General features: G+C 39.1%; 1 non-coding gene across 1 annotated transcript; it reads right to left on the reverse strand.

The window, feature by feature from the left end:
* Positions 1–318: 318 nt before the first annotated feature.
* Positions 319–425, reverse strand: LOC118725763. Its single transcript, XR_004990108.1, has one exon. It is a non-coding gene; the product is annotated as a U6 spliceosomal RNA (small nuclear RNA).
* Between the last annotated feature and the right edge of the window lie 15,360 nt (positions 426–15,785).

Here is a 15,785-nt window from a genome sequence, read left to right on the forward strand (position 1 = left end):
TCTCTTCCCAGCCACTAGCAACCACCTTTACACTTTGTGTCTTTATGATTTTGACTACTCTAAGTAACTCATAAAAGGGGAATCAGCCCTAGCCGGTTTTGCTCAGTGGATAGAGCATCGGCCTGCATACTGAAGGGTCCCAGGTTTAATTCCATTTAAGGGTACATGCCTGGATTGCAGGCTCAATCCCCAGTAGGGAGAGTGCAGGAGGCAACTGACAAATTATTCTCTCTCATCATTGATGTTTTTATCTCTTTCTCTCCCTTCCTCTCTGAAATCAATAAACTATATATATATATATTTTATAGCAAACATTTTTTAAATATGGAATGTTTCATGAATTTGTGTGTCATCCTTGCACAGAGGCCATGCTAATATTCTCTGTATCGCTCCAACTTTAGTATATGTGCTGCCAAAGCAAGCACGAAATATATATATATATATATATATATATATATATATATATATATATATATATTTAAAAAAGTGGAATCATACAGCACTTGTCTTTCTGGTGACTGTTTTATTTAACTTGGCATAATGTTCATAAAGTCTATCCATGTTGTAGCCTGTTGGATGTAATCTAAAGTGCTAAGATTCAAAAGATAAAATGGTAGGAGAGCACTTAGGATGTAATCTAAATTTCTGAGTTTCAAGTTTGGTGTCTCCTGGCTTTGGGAAAAGGTGACTTGTTGGCAGCATCCCTATAGCTATGGTTGTTGGTATAAGAACATGTTTTGCCGCTGAAAGAAACAAGACCCATGCAATGTGAGCTCTGGGACTCTGGGAAAGATTCGCTCCTGAAGGTCCTTCTACTCATAAGCTTTGATTTGGTGCTAAGATTTCTTCTGCCTGAGTTTCATTTTTTAAGTTAATCACAGCCCCTGTTTAAACATATGTAGTCCAGAGAGGGTAAACTTTTAAGCAGTTGTAAAATAATGTCTTAATGTGAAGTGCTTATGAAAATCTTTCCAAGAGACAGCTCACTGGGTACAGGGCTTGATGGAGAAGCTGGCATCACCCTGCATGGGATCCATTTGACCAGAAGGCTGACCCAGGAAGGGAAATAGAAGGGACAATGGAAGAGAGAAGGGGGATGGAAGAGGGGAGGCTGGAGTTTGCTTGGATGCCCAGTAAGGCTTTTTAGCTATGTGGGGATTTTATTTCTCGGTTTTTACAATCCTGAGCCCACAAACAGCATGGTGAACATAATTAAATTGTGTGCTTTGGTAATTATCATATTTTACTAACAGAATCAGAAGGTACCATATGTTGAGCAGCAAACGAAGAAAATCCATTGCCCTTTAAGTGCTAAAGTGACTACAAATTGCTAGGTGAAAATTTCCTTCTTTTTTGGCAGTGTTTTAAAGATTATTTGTTATGGATGAAAGGCCAGTATAAAAGCCCTTATTTTGTGTCAAATGGAAGAGACTTTCAAAGAGAGGACTTGGGCTAATGAGAAACTAACTTTTATTCTAACAGCAGAATGCCAAGCTGTTGATTTATGATGGGCAAGTGTGACTTTCAAGGCAGGTGGAAAGCAACGTGTCTGCTCACCGCAAGTTAGCGATGGGAAGCAGAATGATCTGGACTGGAAATGGGAGGACTGGCCTTAGAATCCCAACGCTTGGGTGTGGCCCTGACTCCTGACTCTGTGTGGTCCAGCCTGTGTGGAGGTACCTTTTCTAGCCTCTCTAAGCCTCAGTTAGTGCATTTGTTTCACAAATCTATAAAATGAAGGCACTAACCCTTCCCCTATAGGGTTTCCTTGATTTCATTGTGTAAAGAGAATACTAGATAGCACAATATTGACACATTCAGAAATTCAGTAAAGAGCAGTGTTTATCGCTGTGTGTGTGTGTATATATATATATATATATATATATATATATATATATATATTTGATTTCAGAGAAGAAGGGAGATGGAGAGAGATAGAAACATCAATGATGAGAAATAATCATTGATCCGCTGCCTCCTGCACGCCCCCCATTGGGGATCAAGCCTACAACCCAGTAATGTGCCCTGATCGGGAATCAAACCCTGATCTCCTGATTCATGGGTCCACGCTCAAGCACTGAGTCTCACTGGCCAGGCTATCACCACTTTTGTAATTCACACAGATGATGACATCAGTTTCTGTCAGCCTCACGTGCTCATCAGCCTGAGGGGCTCCTTTCTCTCTGAAACAGTGTCTGGATAAAAACTTAATGGTGTATAATAAGCTCATAAGCAGTGAGTTTCTGCCTTCACATTTTGGCACTCTTCTTATTCATGAACTTGGTTTCATGTTTGGCGTTGATGTTTAAAGAATTGCCTAAAGTTTATACCAAGGGTCAGAGAAAAATTAAGTTTTGCTTTGCTAGGAGGCCCCATACAATGCCAGACACTGCCCAGACTTCAGACTCTATGCTCAGATTCTTCCTTGAGGAAAGAGCAGCCTACCATTGCCCCAATTTGATTGGATTCACAGAGACATTGTAATGCTAGCTGAACTGATAAGAGATTTATAAATTAATTGGAATGGTTGTGTACTTATAGCTATGAGAGATGAGTATGAAAACCTTTCTGGGAACTAGAGTGTTAAGCTGTTTTATGAAAAGCATTTTCCCCATGACGTCTGGGTACATTGTGGGCTATGCATTGGCTGGAGAGAATGGCTCTGAGCAATGGGAAGCTGATTGTCAAGAGAAATGTTTCATATTGTCCTCTAAGGAGATAGATATTCTGGCACGTATGGCCTTTCTAATCAACAGTCATTACACCCCTTGGAATCAAGTGTGTTGTCACAATAAAGCTGAATAGCAAGCTATCCCACCACTTGGTGGATTACAACAATAAGCATTTATGTAGCTCACACTTCTGTGGTTCAGCAATTTAGCCTGAACTAGCGGCACAGTTCTAACCTTAACCCTTATGTCTGGCAGTCAACTGTGGGTGAGTCCAGGGTACAAAGGTGATTGATCCACAGTCTGTCATACCCAGCAGGACAGTTCTCATAGTGGGATCGCAGGGGGAAACTGGCCCCCAAGTATTTGCCCATTTCAACATCTGGTTAATATTTACAAAGCCAATCATCTGGCCAAATGCAGAGGAAGTGAGGGAGAGCTAACTAAAAGTAACTGAGCAAGGGCAGTGAATAGAGGGAATGTGAAAAATTCAGACTTTTTAAAAAATCCTCACTGAGAATATTTTTCCCATTGATTTATTTTTATTTTTATAGAGAGTGGAAGAGAGAGGAAGAGAGAGAAACATCTCATATAGATTGGTTGCACCAGTCTCGGGCCAGGGAGGAGCCTGCAACTGAAGTACATGCCCTTGACTGGAATCAAACTTAGGATCCATAGGTCCACGAGCCAATGCTCTATCCACTGAACTAAACTGGCTAGGGCAAAAAAATTCAGACAATAAAGCAATCCATCCAGCGCTATGATCAGAGTCTCACTGCTGCATACTTATCACTAATCTTGATTCTGTGATGTTCAATCTTTTAAGTTTTACTGCTAACTTTTTCTTGCTATTGACTGATGATTTCTATTTCTTTTTAATATAAGTTTTTTCTTATTAAAGATAATACAGACTTATTGTAGGAAATTTGCAAAAATTAAAAATGTATCACCACCTAGTGATCATGACTATTAACTTGTGAATCTGTTCAGATTATTTTTTGCGAAAGTATTTTAATTAAATATGGTACATGGTTTATGTGGAAACTGAAAAATACAGAACTGTATCCTAAAAAAAACCAATTATTCATAATTCTAACTGCAGCAAATAACCAGTGTTAGCATCTTATCACATTTCTGTCTGGTATTTGGCTCTTTAAATATGTCTATGTATATTTTTGCATGTATTATCATGGTGCATGTGTAATTTGTATCCCATTTTTTAAAAAGTGTTACATCAATAAGTATTTTCCATTTAAAAATTCAAGTTGTTAATTTTGAAGGTTATGTTTAATTATTTGGATACACTAGCATAGATTTAACTATTTCTCAACTATTCTATGTTAGATTATAGCCCATTGTTAGTTACAGCATTCAGCATATTGTTTGAACATTTCATCTAACCTGGCTGGTATGCTCAGAGGTTTAGTGTTGAACTGTGAACCAGGAGGTCACAGTTAGACTCCTGTTCAGGGCACATGCCTAGGTTGCAGATCTTGAGTGTGGGTCATGCAGGAGGCAGCCTATTAATGATCCTCTATCATCATTGATGTTTCTATCTCTATCCCTCCCCCTTCCTCTCTGAAATCAATAAAAATATATTTTTTAAAAATTATTCTCCCTGGAGCAAGGCCTTATTCTTGGCAACAAGAATAAAATAATGACTATGACAATCAGGCTGTTCTAACCTTAAATTAGGTTGTGATCGATACTTCATGTATACATCTTTGTTCACATCTCTAATTTATTCTGGGATAAATTCCCAAAAGCAGCATTACTAGGCCAAGGAACATACATATTGTGGCTATTCTTTATACATACTGCTTAATTGTCTTCTTAAAGAGCTCTATCAATTTATGTGTAAGTATAGGGATGAATGTTTATCTCACTGAACTTTGCAACTCTTTATACCTAATTTTGAAAAGTAACTTCTTGCTGTGATTTTATATTTGTGATTAATAGTTTAACACATTTTCACACATTTATATTCCACCTTTATTTTTTCTTATTATCTGTTTTAATGACTTCCTCATTGGTTGATATGAGCTTTTCATATATTAAGGGTTTTAAGGCTTTTATCCCATATATGTTGCAAATGTTTTCTCTCTTTATTATTTGTTGTTTATGTCTTTGACATGAATAAGTTTAAATTTTACCCAGTCAAGTATATTGATTGCTCCCTTTAAGACATCTCTCATTTAGTTTTAAGCATGGAAATGTTGCCTTATCAAGGATTGGGCAATTATTCATTTATATGTTTTCCAATTTATTTTATTCCTAATGAAAGTCTTTAATTCATCTAGATTTTATGTTGATGTTTAGTTTTAGAGGAAGATCTAAATTGATTTCTTTGTTCTCATAAACCTAGCTTATTTCCCCAGTACCATTTATGGCATAATTGACCCCTCCATCGCAGATTTGTGATGCTTATTCTACCCTATATTAACTAAGGACCCGTATTCCAAGGTCTGCTTGAGGGCTCTGTTTATTGGTGGAATTTAGAACTTGTTGGATACTTACCGGTATTGCAGAATTGCTACATATACTCTACTTTCAAAAAATTCAGAGTCATATAGACATTTTAAAAATGGCTTTTGTGATGTAAAAAAATCTGGACTCATCGCCTGACTCTACAACCTACTGACTATATAAACCTGAGCAGACCTATTCACCATTTCTGAACCTCAGCTTTCTCATCAAGAGTGTCTTGATAATAATGTGTTGTTGTGTGTGAAGCTAGTGAAGTAATCCCTGTGCAAGAACATTGTAAAAGGCATTGCCAATGGTAATTGTTACAACTGGTATAGGTATATCCTGGGTTCTGACTTCATTATGCAGTCCTATTGGACATGACTGGTTTTACACTTGTAGAAATTTACAAAAAGAATGGTGTAAAAAAAAAAAGTAAAAGCCAGCCAGAACCATGCTCTACTATGCTGTAAAGGAGGAATGCTAAGCAATCTACTGAAGAGTGTTTCCCATTTTTGTTCCCTGGCACTGGGAATCAATGTTGTCATACCAAGTAGGATTGGTATTAATTAACAAGGTACCTGTAAATGCCATTAGTACAGAAGAGTCAATAAAGCAATGAATGGGATCTCTATAGAAAGTGGCTTAAATAGTAAAGGAGAGAGAGAGAGAGAGGCGGGGGGAGGAGGAGAGGGGAGGGGAGGGGAGGGGAGGGGAGGGGAGGGGAGAGGAGAGGAGTTGGCAAAATGGCTTCCCCTTCAACAAGGATTCCCTCTTGTAGATCACATCAGTGCCCGAACACCTGCTGTAGGGGCTGCTTCTACAAAGGAGATATTGATTCCAAGGACGCCTATGCATCACTCACCCGGGAATCCTAAGCATCCTTTAAATAGCATCTGTTAACCATATGGTCTTTCAAATTCTTTCTATTTTAATCCTAAAGATAGCTGGTCGAAAAATAGGTAACAATACTCCTCCTTATTTTTCTCTCTCCCACCCCTCCTTTTTTTGGCTCAAATTATGCTTTTAGTCTGATTATCAAGTGAGTTATGCTTCTAACTATAGTATGATATGTTACAATTGAGTGTTGATTACAGCAAAAAGCTAATATTTATAAAATATTGCCACACAGTAAAAGCTAATATAAAATATTGCCACACAGTTTATTTTATTTTACTGTCTTGCCTACTGTATGTAGCCAAGTATAGATACGTGCATCACCTTGCCTACTCCAGCTCAGCAGTGACCTCTACTTAAAGTAGAGAATTTCAGGGAGGTCAAGAGTACCATTCCAAAATGAAAATAAGTTAAAAATACAGTTTAACCATCATATCTTCATAATTTAATATAATAGGAGGCTGAAGGTTACACTTATAGGCTTGGATTTCAGCCCTGATCTTGCTCTTTATGTACGTCCTGTCAGATTTTCGGCAAATCAGATAGCCACTCTGGACCCCCTCCTCTGCAGGAATCCATCTATCTATCAAGCCATTAATAGCCTTAAATATGGTGTGGTTAAAGTGTTTCATAATCGGCAAGGCACCAGAATTGTGGAAGAGATCAAAAGTGGCAAGATGCCAAACCTTCCCACACACTCAGTTTCTGCTTCCATTCAATTATCTCGTTTTCTCATTTTTATTGCAATATAATGGACGTATAGCATTATATCAGTTTAATGTGTATATTATATCAGTTTAATTATATATATATATATATATATATATATATATATATATATATCACATATATAAATCACACACACACACACATGCAATAAAAATTATTAGATGAACCATGAGGGCATTATACTAAGTGAAATAGCTCAGGCTAAATAAAAACAAATATCCTATTATCTCACTTACACGTGGCATCTAAAGAAACCAAACTCATAAAAGAGAGGCTGGGGGTAGGGGATGGAGAAATTGGGTGAAAGGTGACCAAAGGTACAGCTTCCAGTTACAAGATAAAAAGGTTCTGGTGGTGGAATGTACAGCATGAAGAGTATATGTGTATATACTGCATTACATCATCGAAAGCTCCTTCAACCATTCCTGCTATCTGGGCTGCCAGATATCCCCTTTTCTCTGTCCTGGGATAAACCCACATCTTGAGATTTCATTTTGGAATCTGAAAATAACATTGTATTTTTATATGGGAATCAAAAAACATGTCTTCTGGCTTTTGGCAGAAACTGCTCTAACTATAGACAGTTTCTTGCCAGTTTAAAAGTATACTCTGGCCCCCCCCCCCCTCCCCACACACACACCAACCTTGGTCATGCACTCTGCTCAAAGTGTATGTTACTGAGCCTTTGTAGGTCTGGCTCAGTGGACTGTAGTTTTTTCTGCCCCTCCTGGTCCTCACTTGTGTCTATTCACACTTTTTTTCTCTACAAGAACCTCTGCTTTCTCTTAGCTGGCCACCTGGACAACTGCTTGCTCCCTGAGGCCTGTTTACCATTTCTTATAAGGGTAGCATCACACAGGTGCATGGTCATATGACTACCAGTAACTGTAATTAGCATGGGTGAAGCATACTCCATAAGGCTGGTTTTACACATGATTACATTAGCTAACATTTTTAGCTGATATTCATTGGGAACTAACTACGTATCAGTTACTGTAATTGATCTTGTTTCATTTATTATTAAGAAACACTTTGAAACTTGGGCATTATGATCACCATTTGATAGATAGAAAGTTTAAAACACAGTGAAGTGGGGTGACTTGTGCAATAATCACAAAACACTACATGAAAAAGCTGGAATTTGAGCCCCTGCCAAATTCCCAACCCCAACCCTTTTGTGTGGGACCACAGCGCCTTAGGGAAATGCTCTGTGCGTTTGCTGAGACACTGAGCCGCCCACTCACCATACACTGGCTGGGCCAGTCACCCCCACACTTGCAATTATTTCTGAGGGGCCTCTACTCTGCCGGGTGTGGTCAAAAGAAAAATAAATGGAAATGGGCAGGCTGCTAACCATCTTTTGCAGGGGGTAGAGAGAAGACATTTAGAAGCTTAGAGGAGCCCGGCCAGTGTGGCTAGGTGGTTGAACATTGACCTAGGAACCAGGAGGTCATGGTCCCATTCCTGGTCAGGACACTGCTGGGTTGTGGGCTCAATTCCGAGTAGGGGGCATGTAGGAGACAGCCAATTGATGATTCTCATCATTGATGTTTCTAGTTCTCTATCTGTCTCCCTTCTTCTCTGAAATTAGTAAAAATATATTTATTTATTTATTTTAATATATTTTATTGATTTTTAACAGAGAGGAAGGGAGAGGGATAGAGAGTTAGAAACATCGATGATAGAGAAACATTGATCAGCTGCCTCCTGCACACCCACTACTGGGGATATGCCCAAAACTGAGGTACATGCCCTTGACCGGAATCGAACCTGGGACCTTTCAGTCTGCAGGGCGATGCTCTATCCACTGAGCCAAACCGGTTTGGGCAGTAAAATATATATATATTTAAAGAAAGAAATAAAAATACATAGATAAATAAAAATAAAAGCTCAGGGGAAAGCAATCCTGAACTGGACACTCAGGCAAGGCCCTCTGGACTCATCCACACAACTGTCACCAATTCAGCCACAGCTTGGAGGGCTGGAGGCTTCTGGAAGGAGAGGTTTCTTACACAGCTCAGCACTTCAGAGTCAAGCACTGGCAGTGCTTAGGAACTGACCAGATGTGGAGTCACGGGCAAACCTTCATCAGGGCCTGTGGAGGCTGATTTGTGCCCCAGAAGTTGAAGGGGTGGGGAAGGGGGCACAGCTGTGTCTCTGACAGCTGGCAGGACTCTGCCTAGGTCACATGCACAACAGAGACTATTTCGGGCCTGCCGGGAAACCCCACTTTTACACCCACGACAGGCACAGGTTCTGACGCAAGCACCTGGGGATGAAGTGAGGGAGCTCCTTGGCAGACACAGGGTTTCAGTTCTCTACCCATTTCAGTTCCCCAATGACTGTTCACCTTCTAAGGCCACCTGTGATCCTCAGACAGCCAGTTAAAGAGAAACATCGTTAGGAAGGGCATGGCAAGACATACAGGAAACCGGACAGGTCCGATGTGCAATAAGCAGCAGTGATAACACAAGTGACCTTGGCCACCAACGACAAGGGCCAAACTCTGAGCATCTCAGTTCTGTTGATATTTGGGGTATCTCATCCTGGCTGTAAACCTATACAGGGTACCACATAGCTGTGGGTAAAATATTGCTACCGTCTAGACAACTTTATACTGCTCATGCTCTGGGGATAAATGAAAGAGTCCACAGATTATAGGCTTTTTGGAACTGATTAGCTTGCAGGTCTAGGTTGGTCAGGGCAATGAGACACACGAAAATGGCCTACCGGTTTCATCCCGTGTATATTCCTCTCATCCCACACAACAAACTGCCATCCAGTTAATAAGGCAAACCTGTGACAGTGAGTGATGGTTTCTGGCTTTTACTCCCACACAATGCGCCATTTATCTCTCCTAATTAGAGTTAGACTTTAGCTGAAGCCTTTGATTTTAAATGTCTATGGATATAATGTACTTTTGTATATGGCAAACAGAGCTAAAAATGTATAGGCTTCTTATCAAGCTAATGAAATTTAGATGTGACATTATGCCAACATATCTGATCAATGACTCAAAAGTACACTTATTTACAAAGTGAATCAGCCACAAATGCCTTGTTAGAAAAGAAAAAGAAAGGAAGGATGTATTTACATAGAGAATTGAAACTCTCATAATCTTAACTTCTATAGCATTAATATGCTTTCATTTCTATTGAATCAATATGTTCAGTTTTTTAACCAATTCCAAAGTGAAATTCATTAGAAAAAATAGTCATTTAGTTTCAAGTAGCTTTATTCTTGGACATATGTTCCACATGTGTTAAGACAAAGGGAATGAGAGGTATAACATGACATAGTGATGAAAAGGGAAGATCTGGCCCTGCCGGGTAGTTCAGTTGGTTAGGATGTTTTTCCAATATGCCAAGGTTGGGGGCTCTCTCTCTGGTCAGGGCACATATAAGAAAATCAATCAATGAATGCATCTATAAATGGAAAAACAAATTAATATTTCTCTTCCCCCCTTTCTTTTAAATTAATAAATAAAAAATAGCCCTGACCAATTTGGTTCAGTGAATAGAGTGTGTCTGCCTTCAGACTGAAGGGTCCCAGGTTCAGTTCTGGTCAAGGGCATATGTACCTTGGTTGTGGGCACATCCCCAGTGGGGGATGTACAGGAGGCAGCTGATCGATGTTTCTCTCTCATCGATGTTTCTAACTCTCTATCCCTCTCCCTTCCTCTCTGTAAAATAAAAAAATAAAAAAATAAATAAGTAAATAAATAAATAAAAAATAATAAAAAATAATAAAAAAATAAAACATATTTTGAAAAATTAAATTAAAATAAATAAATAAATAAATAAATAAATAAATAAATAAATAAAAAGAGAAAAGAAAAAGCATGGGTCTTATTCTTTTCATTGCTCTACCCACCAATCAAGCAAACATTAGATGTTAAGTTGACTGTGGCCTAAGTTACCAAAGCCAAAAACTGAGTTAAATTCCAGTGAATCGTCAGCTCTCTGATTTACCTAGACCTCCCTCCTGAGAGTCATATCCCAGGAAAGCATTCCAGTGTGGCAGACCAGGAGGAAAAGAAAGTAGGCAGCTTGTCTTGTTTGCATCCCTTAAACTGGTGAGGAGACTGCAAAAATCCACAATATAGGTGTGTCTGCACTGCCCCTTTCACAAGAGCAACATTTCAGAAGCTGCATGGCTCAGCTACCTGAAGATACATAAAGACCCTTTTGTCAGGGTCAAGACAAGGTCAGTGATCAAAGCCAGAACCAGGGGGGCGCTTCCAAAAAGCCTTTAGCTTTAGAGAACAAAATTCGAGTGTTTCCCTCTAGTGCAGTGTGTTTCCCTGGCCAAGATGGTATTCTTTTGGAAATATACACACCCACTTAGCTAACCACCATCCCCACATTTCTTTTTTAAATATATTTTAAATATATTTTTAACATATTTTAAAAATATATTTTATTGATTTTTTTACAGAGAGGAAGGGAGAAGGATAGATAATTAGAAACATCGATGAGAGAGAAACATCAATCAGCTGCCTACTGCACACCCCCTACTGGGGATGTGCCCACAATCAGGGTACATGCCCTTGACTGGAATCAAACCCGGGACCTTTCAGTCTGCAGGCTGACACTATATCCGCTGAGCTAAAACAGCTTCAGCCCTCCCCACATCTCTTTAAGAAAGGAATAGATTCCTCCAGACCACACTTTGCTCAATGTCTTCTTTCTCACACTTGAAGTCTCCCCGGTTTCTGAAATTGTTCTCAGTAACTTGTGTGGTTTCCATCCTGGTCTCTCCAGAGATGTCTTGTCATACAGCAGGTCCTGGCAGCTCTGGTCTTCCTGCCCACAGGCTTACTTTCTATTTCTTGCCTGCATTTCTTCCTAAACGCTGTCAGTGGAGACTGACAGAAGCCTGAAATGAGGAGTTGAGTTTCCTTAGGCAGTAAATGCCTCTTCCGACTACAGAAGATGGTACCAGAATCATTGGCCTCCAAAACCGACTTTATAAAATTTTTTGAATCATAATATTGAGGGGGAAGGCAGAATGCAAAGCAAATAGGGAAAAATTATAGGCACGAACAAGAAAAGTTGTTTTGGGGTGGTGGGATTAAGGTTGTGTGTGTTGGTTTTTTCTATGTTATTATTAATATAGTCATTTTAAAAAATTCCAAAACATCACCTAGGTCTGGCTGTACCTAGGTTAATTCGGCTAATGGTATGGAGAGTAGCTTGTTTTTTTGTTTGTTTGTTTTTGTTTTGTCAAATAGGTATATCTAGAATTATAAACATTACGTGATATGTTTTTTCCTAATTAAATTTCTAAAGTCAATGGAGAAAGTAAAACAAAGAAAGATGGAACGAACTATGAAATTATATAAATCCAGCTATATCTGGCATTCAGAATTATGAGTCATTCAGAATTCAGAGTTACTCTAGGGCTTACTTCAAACTTTGGAAGCTACACTAATTACCACTGTCTACCTGGGAATGGGGGCTTGAAACAGCCAAGACAATTTACAAACATCTCCAACTTCGAAAAGGGTGGAAAGTGGATCATTGGATATTTGCCACAAACAGTACAGAATTAGACCATATAGTGCAACTGTATTCAGAAATAAAACAAAAGCAAAATCCTAAAAAAACTTTTATTCTTTTATGTTTCCTTCTTTCCAGACTCAGTTTTTGTTGTTTTAATTTTTTTAAATTGATTTCAGAGAGGAAGGGAAAGAGAGATAGAAACATCAGTGATGAGAATCATTGTTCGGCTGCCTCCCGCACGCCCCCTACAGAAGATTTGAGTCCACAACCCAGGTAGGTGACCTGACTAGGAATCAGAACTTGACCTCCTGATTCATAGGTCGACACTTAACCATTGAGCAACACAGGCTGGACTGGGTGTTTTTTTGTTTGCTTGTTTTTTGTTTTTGTTTTTGATGAACAGGTTTCAGGGCCCAGAGGCCCATTTGTTTTGCTGAAGGAAATCAGGTTTCCCTTGCTCACTACACCCGTTCCTCATCAATCTGGCCATTGCTCCTGACCATCCTGCCAACCTAGAGAACAATCCTTGCTTAAAACAGCATTTTTAACCTGGCTGATGGGATGGTAAATGGCCGGTAATTTAAAGCTGTGCTATCCCCCAAATTCCCCCTCTCTTAGCACTTTACACTATATTTACTACTCTTCTCTATAGAAACTGAATGTTTAGCCACCATTAATACCACCTTCCAATCAGAGTGACAAGGTCTAGTGGACTTCATTTGCAGCAGCAATAACATAGCCTGTTACTGTAAGCAATGTTTGCACCTGCTACCCCTTGTCATACTCAATTCAAACACCAGTCAAATGGAAAGCTTTTCAGAATGAAACTAAACTTCTGCAGCCTTTGTTCTTTGTCAGGAGACTCCAGGTTGGAGTCTTGATGCTTTGGGGAACTTGAGGCAAGAGGTATCCAGGAACTAGGCCCTTCTTTGCTTCTCTGACTTTTCTTTCTGCCTTCCTACCCAAAATTTGCTTTGTTGGATTAAATAAAATATACTTCAATTTCATATATGCAATAAAAGACAGATATGAAACTCAGGTCTTAATAATGTACTCATGCCCTAGCTTATTTGGCTCAGTGGATAGAACATCAGCTGGGGGACTGAAGGGCCTCTGGTTCAATCCCATTGAGGGAGGTGCAGGAGGCAGCCAATCAATGATTCTCTCTCATCATTGATGTTTCCATCTCTCTTTCCCTCTCCCTTCCTCTCTGAAATCAATAAATATATATTAAAAAAATAAAAATGTACTCACTTTGCGCAGCAAGCATCTATTGAGCATTGCTAACACTGGGGAACATATGTGACCTAAAGAAGCTCAAAACCAAACAGGAAGAAACATAAACATTCCAAGCCTTCTAACCAGCACTGTCCAATAGAACCTTCTGCAGTGGTGGAAAGGTTTTACATTGTGATAGCTAGGATGGTAACCTCTAGTCACACATGCTATGTAACATTTAAAATGTGGCTAGTGTAGCTAACAAATTTCATTTCATTTAATTTTATTTTTATCAGCTTCATTGAGATGTAGTTGACACATAAAGCTGTGAGAAATTTAAAATACAATGAGATAATTTGAAATATGTATATGTTGTGGAAGGATTACTCCATCAAGTTAATTAACATATTTATCACTTCCCATATTTACCTTTTCTTTTTTAAGTTCTATTCTCTTAGCAAATCTCAATTATACAATACCATGTTGCCAAATAGAGTCATCATGTTTTCCATTAGATACTCAGATATAATTCATCTTATAACTAAAAGTCTGTACCCTTTATTAACCTCTACCTATGTCCTCTACCACAACCCCTCCAGCTCCTAGCAATCATTTTTCTACTCTCTGTTTCTGTGGATTTGATTTTTTTTTTTTAAAGTTTCTACATAAAACTGGTTATCATGTGGTGTTTGTCTTTTTCTGTTTGGCTTATTTCACTAATGATGTCCTTGGGTTCACCTAAATGATAAAAAAGGACAAGATGGACATCTTTTATGAGGCTGAATAATATTCCATCCTATCTAATAAAAGGGTGATATGCAAATTAACCACCACTCTGTCACAAAGATGGTGATACCCATAGTCACAAGATAGTGGTGCCCAGTCCTCTCAGCCCTGCTGGAGTCCTCCAGTGCCAGGGGAGGAGAAGGGCTGTAGAGTGGGCAGTGTGAGCACCTGGCTGAGGATTGACCTCTGGGCTGTGAAGAGCCTTTGGGCATCAGGCACGAAGTGGCCAGCCCCCGCAGAGAGATACTGGCACACAGATTTTGTGCACAGGGATACTAGTTATGTATAATATAACATTGTCTTTATTCATTCATTGGTTTACTGGTACTTAGGTTGTTTCTAAATCTTGGCTATTGTGAATGACGCTGTCATGAACATGGGAATACAGATATCTCTGAGAAAATGATTTCATTTCTCTTGGGTATATACCTAGAAGTGGGATTTCTAGATCACATGATATTTTTATTTTTAATTTGTTGTTTCTCACGATGCCTATACTAGATTATGCTGCAAATTCAAATATTTACATGTAGCTAGTGGCTATCAACTTGATGGTGTGTGGTAAGTCTGTGAGAGATCAATGAGCCAGACACAATGAGAATGCAGAGGACAGACCTCTCCCTGGGACTGGGACAATAAGATATGGTCTCCTGAGAAAGCTTAAGCTAGAGCTAAGTATTTAAGAGTAAGTAAGAGTTAACAAGATAAAGATCAAAGGGTGAGAAAAGCACTTCAGGTGGGTGAGACAGTGCATGGAAAGGCACTGGGGTGAGGGAGAACATGGTATGCTTCAGCAAATGCTAATAGTTCACAGTAGCTGCAGCTCAGGATTTTTCTGAATTTACTGCAAGGCTGAGGCAAGGGGAGGAGGCTGATCATGAAGAGTCTTGGTTAAGCCACAAGTCATCATCAGAGGTGTCACCATCAGGTTTGCTTCTTAGAAAGCTCAGCCCAGTAGTACAGAGAATAGATTTAACAGGAAAGAGATTATAGTCAGGGACACTAATTGAAGGCTAGTGAACCAATCCTAGAGGGAGGCATTAGAGGCCTGAATGAGGGTAGTGGTAGACTCAGTGGTTATAGAAACACTAACATCTTTCACCATCTTTCTAGACCCATTGCTCCCAAAATGACATTAACTGAAAACTACATAAGCCTACTTTAAAGAGGAGATGAGTAACATTCATATGTGCTCCTCAGATCAGAGTGGACAGAGCCAGAGATGGGGAAACCATCTAAGTATACCTTCCCTTATAATATATTGGGATGCTTATTTCGATTCTAACAATTATTATCACTTATAACTCAAATCATAGAGCATCCAGCTTCACAATTAAAATATTTATTTTGAGGGAAGGAAAAAGAAAAATACTTTGGATTCATAGAATATCTTTATTTTGATCAACGTACGATAAAGAAGCAGCAACTCAAGGCAACCATCTAAGTGTCGTTGCAAACATCGCTTCCTCGGAGGAGCCTTCTCTATCAGACACCATTAGGTCTTTCTATTAAACAC

Source organism: Pipistrellus kuhlii, unplaced genomic scaffold, assembly GCF_014108245.1.
Source record: "Pipistrellus kuhlii isolate mPipKuh1 unplaced genomic scaffold, mPipKuh1.p scaffold_m20_p_20, whole genome shotgun sequence".
NCBI lineage: Eukaryota > Metazoa > Chordata > Mammalia > Chiroptera > Vespertilionidae > Pipistrellus > Pipistrellus kuhlii.